A 12,474-nucleotide genomic window follows, 5' to 3' on the forward strand; every position below is an offset into this window, starting at 1 on the left:
CACCAAAAGATGTTTGTTTCTTGTGGAACAAAGAATCAGCCACAAGACTGGTTGCAATAAGTTACATTTCCTTGAGATCCAACTGGCTCACACATTTGGCAGCCACAGACTGTGCCAAGCTGATGTGCATTTCAACAACTGCAGATTTGAGACACTTCCAGGAAAAGAAGAAAAACACTTGAAGGCAACCAATCAGCTTTTAAAGTTTTGTGGTATTTTAAAAATTCTTTCCCCAGAAAACAAGCACTGTGTACAAAGATTTTCAGATTACATACACCATGTCAAGGGCTGAAAAGTAACATCCAAAACGAGCAGCAAGGAAGTGGCAAGAGTAGCATAGTGATTTTATTTTTCATTAATTATTCAAGATGGCCAGGCTTAGATTTGAGGCAAAGGAGAAGACAGGCATCCTTGCTCTGATAAACCTGCAAAATTAAGCGGTGTCTTGCAACCATAATTTTCACAATTAGTCATCATATACATGCATAATTCCTGCAGATTTCAGTCTGTTAACCTATTTGAGTAAATCCATTTCTACGAATAAAATTTTCCTGGACAAAGATCTAAACTCACACAAGGCCAAGACAATAATGATGTGTGAATAAAAGAGACGGCAGAAAATAGTGTATGAAAAACCAAAGCCTTACTATACCTTGGGGTGTGGGGAACGTTACATACAGAAGTTGCACAGGATGTTAGCTGCTCTTATAATAGAAAAACTGGGAAACTTTCCTGTTTAGGAGAAAATGCGAGACAAGGTCAGACCCCCTTAAGGGGAATGAGAGCCAAGATACGATGTATCCAATAGGTTTGAAGGGGAGAAAAGTGAGAAGGGAGAAGAGGAACAAGGACCTTGCAAACCGCAGTAGAGTCCTGGCAGTGGGGACCTACAGATGAAGAAATGTGACAGTAACGCTGAACAACCGCCTTTGGCAAGAGCCTGACATCTATCTGAGGAAGAAAAGTTGCAGAATGCACCTAAGTGCTGAAGCAGGCTGGCATTCGTTCGCAGATGCGATTTTCTGAAAGAAGCCAAATAAAAGGCTTTGCCCGTTTACCGTATGTTGCTTAGGGGAGATATGCTGCAGTACTGCAGCTACGATATTAGGTGTATCGGGAGCAGACAGGGAGCTCTCGCAGTGCCCATGGAGCTGTCCTGGCAAGGACAAGCCCTGCGGCCCCGGCGGTGCCCGCCACCCCCGTTACACGGGCGGGGGCCGGCGGGGACCGGCGGGGACCAGCGGGGAGCGGGCTGTCCCGGCGGCTTTGCCCCGGCGCGCCGAGCAACAGGAGGCGGGTCTGGAGCCGGCGGGCTGACAGCGAGCCCCGCCGAGCCCGCCTGCCCTGCCCGCGCTCCCGCCCGGCGGGACGGACGGACGGCACGGCACGGGACGGCACGGGACGGTGCAGTCCCAGGCGCCGCCGCCTCGTCGCTTCTCCCTCCCGCAGCCCCCCAGCACCGGCACCAGGCCCCGAGCAGCGCAGCAGGGCCCGTCCCACTCACCGCCGGCACCGCCGCCGCCTCCCCCGCGGGCAGCCCCGGGCCGCGCTGCCGCTCCCCGCCGCGCCGCGGCCGCTCGCTCAGCCTCGGCGGGGCCGCCGGCTCGGGCCCCGCCGCTCCGGGCGCTGCGCGGAGGGCCCGCCCCGCCGCCGCGGCCCGGCCCGGCGGGCGGTGTTATGTAACCCGGGCCGGCCCGCCCTGCGAGCGCCGCCGGCCGCGGAGCCCCCGCCGCGGGCAGCGCGGCCCTGGGGCTGTCCTTGCGCGGCGGGGGCCAGGTGAGCACCGTAAGATGCAGCAGAAGAGGAGAAGTTGAGTCTGCCACAGGGTCGTGTTCGGGGGCACTCGGGGCTCTGGGAGTCACCAAACACAAGGCGACGGGCGACGAGCCCCGGGCGATCCCTGCAGGTGCCGGTGGCTCCGGCGATCCGTGCCAACAAGTGGGGAAGTCTCTTGTTCCTTTCGCATGGCCAGCAAGCAGGCAGGCAGGCAGCCTGCGTCTCAGCAGTTACACGTGCATGAAACAACCCCAGCTCATCACGGGCAGTGCCAACAGAGGAATTCATTTGGATGCATGAAGTTTTGGGGGAGGGGGGGGGGAAATCAACGAAAACTTAGGAAACAAAACCTGGTTTCACTGTAATACCGATTCAGGCACAAAGTCTGCTGCGTGTGCTCAGTTATGCAAAAGGAGCAGCAGTGGAGGTGCATTGCCAGCCACAGCGTCGGTTCTGTAGCCCAGCGAGAGAAGCCAGTCATTAACATCTTGTGCTCCATCTGCAGCATCAGAAAGTTGTAATCATATGAGTCTGTGTGCTGAGCCACTGCGAGGGAAAGAGGAAAGAGGAAAGAATGCAGTGTCAGAAAGTTGTAATCATGAGTCTGTGTGCTGAGCCACTGGGAGGGAGAGAGGAAAGAATGAACAGCTTTTTCATATTTGAACAATAATATAAACAAACTGAGCATGTAACAAGCTTGTACTTCATAAAGCACTTAACCATCCTCTTTGGCAGGGGTTATATTGCTGCCCTCTGCTGCTGGGAAGTTGGGCGGTTCATCTACCTAACGAGCAGGAAAACGCGCTATTTGCGATAAAAATCTCTGATTACACCTAACAGTTCTGTGGCCAAGGGCCTCGAGATACATAGTTCAAAAGTGAAGGGTGAGCTCTCCAGTTCTGCGAGAGGCAGGGGATGAGAGCTCTCTAAGGCCGGGTGGGATGGCTGCTTCACCAGCAGTGTTCTCTGGGCTTTCATGGGCTCATTTCTGCCTATAGCCAGCGAGGTGATCTGCCATCCATGTGCCAACACACTCTTAACTGGAATGGCTCTGTACTTATATTACTCCCAAAGCATCAGGAATCCCTATCCCTCACCAGCAGTGGAAAAGGTCACAGGAAGCTTTGTCAGAACTTCATGGTAAGGATTGCACTTTTACAGCTAGCTTTGACCTTGAAGCTATGACTGCCCACAGTATATACTGTAGTGGAACAATTTGGGGTGACTGTGACCTTTTAAATTGTCACTGAGAAGGCAACTGAATGCTGCAATCTCTTTGTTTTACTAGGCAAGCCTTTCATCTAACTTGGAAAATAATTTATTTGCTAGTTTGGCTTTGACAGACTATTTATTTGGAGGAAGTTCATAAAGACAATGTGTAAAATTGAATCTATGCCTATGCAACTGCCCCTGCCCATGGTAATTCAGAGCTGACTATCTCTCAATGACCTTTGGAATAGTGTGAGGAAATGGATGCAATCTAATGGTTTAGAGTGGTTAATGGTTCTAATCTAAAAGGATTACACTCCAAAGCAATGTGTCTAGAATAGGTAGGTGACAGAGAATATAAAATCTTACTTGTGAATTTGCCTTAAGAAAGCAGGCTTAGTTATCATGGTGAGTAGATGAACGAACGCTGTTAATGACAGCAATTAATTCCTTAGGAAATCACCCCCTAGGAAGATACTTTGCCTACCTAGACCTTTTAAAGCCCTTGTATTCAGAAAGCTTGCTGGTGGGGGACAGTACATCACTGTATCTAAAAATTGCTTGAATTAATCTCTTTTTCTGCATTTCCCCATGTGGAGGCTTTCATGGCTCTGATTCTACTCTCTCAAACAGCTTGTACGTGCTGAGTTAAAAAAAATCCCTACACACAGGCAAACAGCAGGCATTAAGTAAAGGAACATTCAGTGCATTACTCAAACAATAAAAAGCTGCCCACAAACCACACCTAAATGAGAAAGGAGAAGTTAGAATGACTGAAAGCAATGTGGAAGGGTGGAGGGGCTTCTGAAAAGGAAAGAACAGCAGCCCTAGCTCTCTTTGGAAGAAAGGAATATATTTTTAGAAGCAGTTAGCCTGGCCTATGAACCAAACCACAAGTATTTAGTAAGTGAATATATAGCATTTTCAGGCATTTCCTGTGATGAGCAGAATGCCCAAGAGACTGGGTGGAAAGCACCAAATACTACAAAAGTGTTGGCATGGTTTACTACACAGGAGGGCCTGCATGATGTCTGCTGGGTATCAGAGAACCACTTAAAATGCTGCAGGGTAGCTGCACTCTCTTATTAGTGTAACACACCCATTTATTCATGCTCATAACTGATGACAAACTAGTATTACAAGATATTAGGATGTTTTCATTTATGTTTGCTTGGGTAGAGCAATACAAAATTGTTACTCAAATAATGAGTCACATGGCAGTTAGGGTGGGAGGGACAGCATTTGTTGACAGAGTAACATTTCTGTGCAGCATGCCAGTGACATATCTTTAGCATGAGAGGTTTCAATATAGGAGCTTCTCAGAATTTTTTGTGTATTGTTTTATAGCTACAAGACATTTCACATTGCTTGAGAGAAAGCTTTTGTGGATGGTGGGGGGAGTTGCTACACAAGAACTCTCTCCTCAGTTAGTGAGGAATCAAGAACTCTAAAAGCTGATACCAAAGCAACATACCCTCCAGAGCACTAGGTGAAGGACCACACTGGCAAACCAGGCTAACTTCCTGTCTTTTATTCACCTGGAGACCACATGGACTTAAACCCAGCATTTCATATTTTCCCTGCTGCGTATGCTGGACTCTTACCTTTTGTCTGATTTGGCTTCACACCTTAGCACAGACTGACTACCTCCACAGGAAAGTGCAGCTTTGTGCCACTGAATCAGTCCTGACATCCTGTCACTTTCAGAGTTCAGCCAATTTTTTTTTTTTTTTTTTTTTTTAATTAAATTTGGCAGAAAAATAACATCCTTCTCATCCCAACTGACTTCAGGTATCAAGAGGGGCTGGGGAAAGCTGAGCTTATTCTGAGTGAGAGCAAATTCAACTCTAAGGAACAGAAATGCAGGACAAATGGGACACTGTAATTCCAATTATGTTCAAGAAGAATTACCACATTTTCAAGTTCACAAAGGGTGTGATACACTCAAAGTCTGGTCACATCCAATAAACTCTCCATGCTGGCCTAGAAGTCCAGTCCTGATAAATTACTACCACAACCAGGTGCAACACACTGTAGTTTAGTGAACAACACACAGTCAGAGTCCTAATGGAAGAGAAGGTTCCAGGGAGAACTTACAGCACCTTCCAGTATCTATAGAGGGCCTTTTTGGTGTGCTTTGAAAGTGTGAAGGAAGCAGCAGCAAAACGGAAGGCTGTAGGTTTAGGAAGATGTGGTGCTAACTTTTGTAACTAACAGCAATGCCCCCACTGGCACTCAGCAAATGAGCCAGGAGAAGCCAAGACTCCATGAAAATCAGGATTTGAAACCAAATTTCCTGTGTTCAATTCAACTGGAGTAGGTTTTCTTTCTTACTACTCTCCACAATTTTTTTTTTAATTATACAAGTTGCCAACAACTAGTTTAAGAAAATATTCTCTGAAGTCCCCTGAAAAAGAGAGCAAAGACAACTGTTGATATATGACATTGCATAATTACAATTATTCCTTGCTTCCCTTCCCACCACAAACAGTTTTGTTATACTGATTTCCCAAAGACTCAGTAATCTGGAGCTACATTTTCACCAATATTAGTCCCCTTTTCCTAGATATGATAGGTTTGTAGAACAATTTGTTTAGATCTAGTCTTTTAAGGGATGTTGTATGCCAGTGTTCAAAGGACTGTCAATCTAGGAAGTCTTTAGTTTTACTTTCCTCCTTCTGTGGCACACAGACCTTGAATCCTTCACCACAACAGTCAAGCATGAAACTAAAAAAGAGCACAGATCTACTTACTCTGATTGTCTCAAACTAAAGTACACTGACAAAAAGCAGCTGTGAGGGTATACTTTTGTCTCCTCCTGTCTCCCAGGCTAGCAAGGATGGAAAAGTAATATGTGAACAAAGAGCAAAAGGGCTACTGATAAGAAAGGGGGTTCAAGGATGATTCAGAGTGATCTGAGCATCACTGTGACAAGGAAAGTGATTGTTCTGAAACTCAGAGCTGAAAATGCTTTTGTTTGTCTGTTTAAAATGAAGTCAAGCTGATTATAAAGCAGCCCTTTATACAAGCCCACGAAGAGCTACAATTAAATGACACGCAACTTTCAGGGCCAAGTTCTTCATCCTGCAAGTTGCTAGCTATGTTGAGGCTGGGGAGCAATCTCAGCTGCCATGGATATTAACAAGGAAATAAGGCTACTATGAGCTTAAGAGGAAACACTTAAAGTGCTCTAGGATGGAAACTTCAATCACTGAATTGCAAGAAATTAACTTAAGGGGAAGCATTAGAAAGCATACAATTATTTTAAAGGAAATTTAGGAAAGACACATAAGCTTGCATTAGTGGAGAAGCTGCCTGTTCTGTGAAATAAATACTTGCCCTCTAAAGCACATAGTTAATAACTGTCCCCCCAAAAAACCTGTTTGTGTGATACAGTTATAAAATCACTGCATGTGCACACTGAGAGTAATGATCACTGTATCTATATGCAGCATTGGAAGTATCCTTTGAAAAGTCAGATTTTCAAAACATACACATACTTCAAAAACAGAGAATAAAAACATTTTAGAACATAAGAAAAAACCCCAAACCTCTCTCATCTGTATATTGTTATTTCTGGTTTTACAAGTTGTGGTGTTTTGTTTGGGTTTTTTTTGTTTTTGTTTTTGTTTTGTTTGTTTTTTTTTGTTTGGTTTTTTTTTTTATTATTAACTGCAGCAATCTAAAAATTCAATTTTCTGGGCTCCCCTTTAAGAATTTGCATTTTTACCTCCCACAAGAGATACTTTGATTCTGTTCCATCTTTGAGTCCACACATTACAAATGCAAGTATGCCCAATCCACCCACTCCTCCTCTCCCATTTTAAGTTTCTGCTATATGTTTGGGTCTGATTTTCTTCACATCACGTAAAAACTGCCAACCAAGTAATAATACAGTCCTACTGTACTCATGGACAATTTTAACATAAACATGACCTCAGTATCTGTGGTCAGCAGGCAGGGTCTAAAGCACAGCAAGATTAAAGCAGGTGTTGATTTCACAAACACACATTCCTAGAAAAAACTGAAAGAACAAAGCGTGCGCAGAGAAAGAAAATCTTTATTGAAATACTGTAATACCAAGCTTAAGATATACAAAAGATTAAGATTTTTCATACCAATTCCTTCTACTTTAGAAATACAGTGATGTGTGCAAAACTCTTGAACTTTTACTTGGGGAAATTGTTCATACAAATGAAAACTCACATGTGATGACCTGCTTGGTAATGTCTTCTGCCACAGAGAACAAATGGCTAATGTTGAGTTTTTATAACAAGATGAATTTCTCAAAATTACACAGCAAAATACTGTAATAAAATGAAAATATAGAAGAGGTAATTCAGAAGTGCTGAACACTGAGGCACCAAGCTATCAGCCCTGCCCCTGTACCAGTGTAAGTCCGGGCTCAGCCAGACCGAAGCTGCCAGGGCCCCCTCGTGGTCACGACACGCACGGTAATCGCGGATGCTCTTGTGCCTCACTGCACCTGTACGTTTTTAAAATTGAGCCAGTGAAAGCACCACTGCTGTGACAGCGTTCTGGCATTAACTGGGGCACGAGAATCTTTCTTACAGGCAATGAGTGCCCTGGGGTTTTCACAGCCAAGACCAAGACACTTCCAGCACTTTAAGTACATTACAGTTGTACAAATTACCATACCAGAGACACACCATTTCCGTGACATTGGACAAAAGTGAGCACAGGAAGCAAAGAACAAGACATGTACGTAGTTCCAATCCCACTCCCTAGCTGCAAGTAGTTTGTGGTAACTGGGAGTGGGGCTGCAGCCAAGCCTCATCCCCAGTGTACAGCTGTGAGAAGCAGGTGAGCAGCACTGACAGCAATGAGCCATGCAGTGCCCAGGTGCACTGACCATACCGAGGACACAGGGCACTCAGGTGCAATGCATGAACGTGAGGGGTACAAAAGGATCTAAACAAGATGAGCAGACGCTTGCAGCCTTCCGAAGTGATGTTACTCTGCACGGGCAGATGCTTGAAGCCTTCTAAAGTGATATGGTGTTACTCTGTGTGGGTTGAAGCTTTATGAAATTGTATGGCAATACCCTGTGTATTGTGGCTGTCCCCACTGTGGCATATGCTGTGACACCTAGCCTTCTATGGCCCAGGACTCAATACCATAATGGTGTCTTTATATTTGGCAGATCAATTCTTTTCTTGAGCTTGCCCAATCTTTTTCTAAGGCCCATTGAAGATTTTAGCACTCCTAACTCCTGGATGAAAAGAGGCCAGAGGTGTTGTCATTAGAGGCAGTATTTCTTAGTTCTGCATGGAAAGAGATACATATAAAATTATGCTTACTCTGTAATACTGAAAGACTCAAGAACCACTACCATCTGCAAATCTGAAACAAGGATCTAACTGATTTTCATGTGCCAGAACAGTTGCAAGCAGCTTGCTTACCCCAAAGAATATATCTGCTCCTCTAATACAGAGGCCATACTACTTGTCCTTGCTTCAAGATAGCGTCACAATGCACAAAGCTCAGTGCAAAGAGGCACACAGTGATATCAGTGTCATTAAGAAGTTAATGACGTCTAAAGAGTCCTTCATTAAAGGTTCACATTCAAGCCTGAACATGACCTTCCATTCCATTTGTTAAATGTAGGGCTCAGACATTTCTCTTTGGATCATTACCATGATGCCTCTCTGCCAAAAGTACCTTTACATGGTTTAAAATAAAAAACTGCCTTAGGTCACATTTATCCCCATCAGTTAAACTGATACAGGTCACTTTGTAAATATTCTTCAGCTCTCTCAATTATGAAATGGAATATTGTATTTTAAGGCCAATGCAAACACTCTCTTAGGAATATGCCATCAATCCATGGATATTATTTAATTACCTATCCAGTTCAGAAACTGACTTGCTTATAGATCTCCAGGTTACACCCAAAACAGGAAGCTAGGTACAGTTCAGATTTCAAAATGTCAGTTTCCCTGTAAAACTCCCACAGCATTTCTATGTTTCTGCTGTTTGTTGCACAACTTTTTAAAACTAGCACATTTCCAAAACAACCAGGAACATTTCACAGATGTGTTTTCAGTGTTCACGATTTAAGCAGCCCAGAACTGCAAGCACATTTTAAACATTCATAATACTCTCAAAACTGAGGATGTGTTGGTGCTGCTATACGTTACCATGATGGTACACTGAGATTATTTACCTGACATGCTGGAGCTCAAGCTATCCCACTTAAAAACTTCAAAGAACAAAAAAACCTCACCTAAATAGAGCTCAATTGTTATGGCACAACAAGGAACTTCATTTTCAGTCACTATCACAACTCAGAATGACACAGAGGTATCGGACTTGAACATGAAGATGTGTCCTGTTCTGATAAGCTGAAATTAGACTTTTCTTTCTAACTTAGCCCTCCCCTTTTTCAAAAGAAATAAAAACCTTTTTGCTGACAGTATCATTCTTGTATGTCCATCTCCTTGTACACCATGTGAGAACAAACCACAAACTTATAAATCACAATTCTGTTCTGCAGCAGAATGCCTGATGTTAACCCACTGTGAACATTTAAACCCTGCAGTGAGCATTTAAACCCTGCAGTTTGAATACTGGTGCTTTTATTAGTGTTTTCAAAATGAGGTGATAGGTCTTCTTAACAGGAACATCAGCAAAATGTCAGGAGTCTTATGCAAATCCCATTAATGCTTCTTCTGAACAGATGATTTAAATCATTATCTGGAAAACACAAGAAGTTTCACTTAGACTAATAGAAGACAGGACCTGGCGACATAATTATCTGTTTCTAGAGTGTATATGAACAAATTTATTTAAGTCTTATCAGTACGTAGAAGTGTTTATCCCCTGAGTGCTGCATATTGCATAATTCAAAAGTATTTTGACCATACTAAATATTTTATTAAAAAGCATTCAGTTAAGCTTAACATCTCATAGGCGAATCTCATAAAACCACAGTAACTACAAATTCAGTACTTCTATTTAACCAAGTACACAACATTTCTGAGAAGCTTTCCAGCATTTTATAGCAGTTTTTTCAGTGTTCAGCAGATATTACTCTATTTGCTAAACAATATCAGACTGCAAAATTGCTCTTACTGTTGATAGATCAATAATGACACGGGAAAAGTCATTACCTCCGTGGCAACAGAGTGGCAACTGTGGGAGGAATATTGCGCATGCTGCTGCTGCGCTCCGACAGCCACGCCTCGGCTTCCTCGCGCTGCTGCTCTCTCTGCAAGCCTGGTATGCCCAGGGTACCAGCAACCAAGGGCACCTCTTAGACTACAGAGGATTACACTACAGCTGTGGTTAGGGGATTTCTGAAAGAATATGCACTCACAAGGGTTTATTACACTTGGGTCTGATGTCTTTATGTTACTTATTTTTGGTAAACCATCCCTTTGTAGAAATAGCTCGGACAAAATTCAGGAAGGCAAATACCACTGTATTCTGTTCTTAGCCCAGTATTTCATTGAAAGAAAACACCTAATTGTCTTTAAGAATACAAAGATATCTTTTTCGTCAATCAATTTTTATTTGATTACACTTTGACTCCGCAGGCTCTAAGTGGCAGGAGTCTTTATACTGGATTAAAACTACAAAAGAGACCCCTTGGGATATTACATTTAACACTTGTTATGTCTTTGTATATTGAAACAGTCCAACAAATAGGAAAACATACATTTGCTCTGCATAAGTTACTGCAGTCCCATCTAGCACAAACAGGACATTTTTTTTTCATGCTTCACAACCTTCACCATGTTAATCACAACATATAAACCACAGAAAGCAAATACTCCTCTGTGTCTTGATCACCATGACTGAGCCTGGATTGTGATGTTTTGTTGAAAGCAAAACATACTAACTCACAAAATACATGGTGTTCACCAGCAACACAACATATGAATTCAGATTAAAAGAGTTTCCTCATAAATATATCTACTTTTAAACACTGCAGCAACACTACCTATTCATAGCCTATTTACATGGGATGACAAAGGGCAAGTTTGCAACAATTCCCTTTGGAATCTGTTCTTAATACGTTTAAATAAAAGGCTACAGAAACGATCCTGAAGGTGGCTTAAAAAAAATTAAAACAAAGTTGTCACTCAAGCACCAGCTGGATTGCACAAAAAATAAGAATTAGGCAAGCACTGTTCTGAATGCTGAAAACAAACTGGCCTGCAAAGCTCTCACAAGAACAGAACTGGACGGTAAAAGTTCTTTTCCTTAAAAACATAAATAAGAGAAATGGTCATTAATACACCAAAAGTCCAGATGCTACAGCTGCAATATAAATTACCATTCAAAATATACTGTGACTTATTATTCATGAGAAACTGTGTCTTAGTACTGAGGAGAACTCGTCAAGATTTTCTTCTACTTACAGGATAGGCCCTGCTGCTTTAGGAGACCGCCACGCCAAGTTCTTGGAAAGAATTCGGCATCTGCCCAGGCCAGCGAGCAAAGCTGGCTGCAGAGGCGGCCGTCTGCAGGACACGTTCCAAGCCCAGCACTTCTCTGGCTAATATGCGGCAGTTCTGCCCTTGCTCCAGCACTGACTGAACCATCCTTTTGCGCAGGCAGCCAGCCCAATCGTGCTCCCATTTTTCCATCCCGCTGCCACCCCTGCCAGCTGCTCGGGTGACAAGTCAAGCTGTGCAAAACTACTCGGGTCTCCTCTCTCAGCACCAAATCCGAGCACGGAAAGCGCCGCTTACTTTCTCAGGGACAAACCGGCTGCTTTAGCCCACCAAAAATCAACCAAACTCGGGAAACTGAACGCAGTCAAATCGCTCTCCGTACACAGCCAAAGCCAGGAAGGAGACAGACAGTTTGCCAGCTGCCCACATACAGCCTCCGCCGCCTGCGAGGGCAGAAGGTGCCGACGGAGCGGCGCCGCCCGTCCGTGCGCGGCCGCCCCGCTGCCACTCGCGCACCTGAGCGCGCCTCAGCACCGCGCCTTCGCCCCATCAGCCCCGATTCCGGGATCTGCCCGACCCTTAGCCAGCCCCGGCCCGAGCGAGCTCCACCACGGCCGGCGGGATAAAACCTAGACCCCGCCCGAGGGCCGGCGGCGCCGGCACCACGGCCTGGGGGTCTTCGAGGGCCCCGAAGGGACAGGCTGAGCACGGGAGAGGCTGAGCACAGCAGCGGCCGCCCAGCCACGCCTCCCCGCCGTGCTGCTCGGCGCTGCCCGCGGAGCCGACGGGGGTGCACAGGAGGGGAAGCGCGGCCCGTCCATCCCGCCGAGGGGAAGCGCGGCCGGCCCGTGCCGGCGGTGGCTCACGGCCCGGGCGGGCGCACCGGCAGCGCCCCGCGCCTGCCGCCGCTACCCGGAAACGGAAGGGGCCGCACGCCAATGGCCCCCGAGCATCCCGAGCGGAGCCCCGCCCCGGGGCCGCCTGGCCAGCCGCGGCCGCGGGAGGGCGGGATTGATGTGTCCCGTTGGATTGACAGGCCGCCCTCCCAATGCAGCCGCAGCCGCTC

The 12,474-nt window shown here is 45.4% G+C and overlaps 1 protein-coding gene, 1 long non-coding RNA gene and 1 other non-coding gene across 4 annotated transcripts in view; all 3 read right to left on the reverse strand.

Annotated features, from left to right (window-relative positions):
- The window catches only part of SYNE3 (spectrin repeat containing nuclear envelope family member 3), a 61,112-nt gene extending 59,474 nt beyond the window's left edge, over positions 1-1,638 (reverse strand). Inside the window, exons 1-2 of one of the 2 annotated variants that reach the window (XM_077783974.2) lie at positions 653-1,209; positions 4-154 (exon numbers count right to left, since the gene is read on the reverse strand). The gene's annotated coding sequence lies outside the window, so the exon portion shown is untranslated. Of the gene's footprint in view, positions 1-3; positions 155-652; positions 1,210-1,504 lie in introns of those variants that run through there. The other variant, XM_021549716.4, reaches the window with a different exon arrangement.
- A 5,387-nt stretch (positions 1,639-7,025) lies between these two features.
- Positions 7,026-12,330, reverse strand: LOC110481176 (uncharacterized). The gene is made up of 2 exons (XR_002467221.4): positions 10,119-12,330; positions 7,026-9,702 (listed from the first exon to the last, which is right to left on the reverse strand). It is a non-coding gene; the product is annotated as an uncharacterized LOC110481176 (long non-coding RNA).
- On the reverse strand, positions 10,003-10,275 carry LOC116183770 (small Cajal body-specific RNA 13). Its single transcript, XR_004148463.1, has one exon.
- Positions 12,331-12,474: the final 144 nt, after the last annotated feature.

This window comes from Lonchura striata, chromosome 5 (genome assembly GCF_050655825.1).
Source record: "Lonchura striata isolate lonStrDom1 chromosome 5, ASM5065582v1, whole genome shotgun sequence".
Taxonomy (NCBI): domain Eukaryota; kingdom Metazoa; phylum Chordata; class Aves; order Passeriformes; family Estrildidae; genus Lonchura; species Lonchura striata.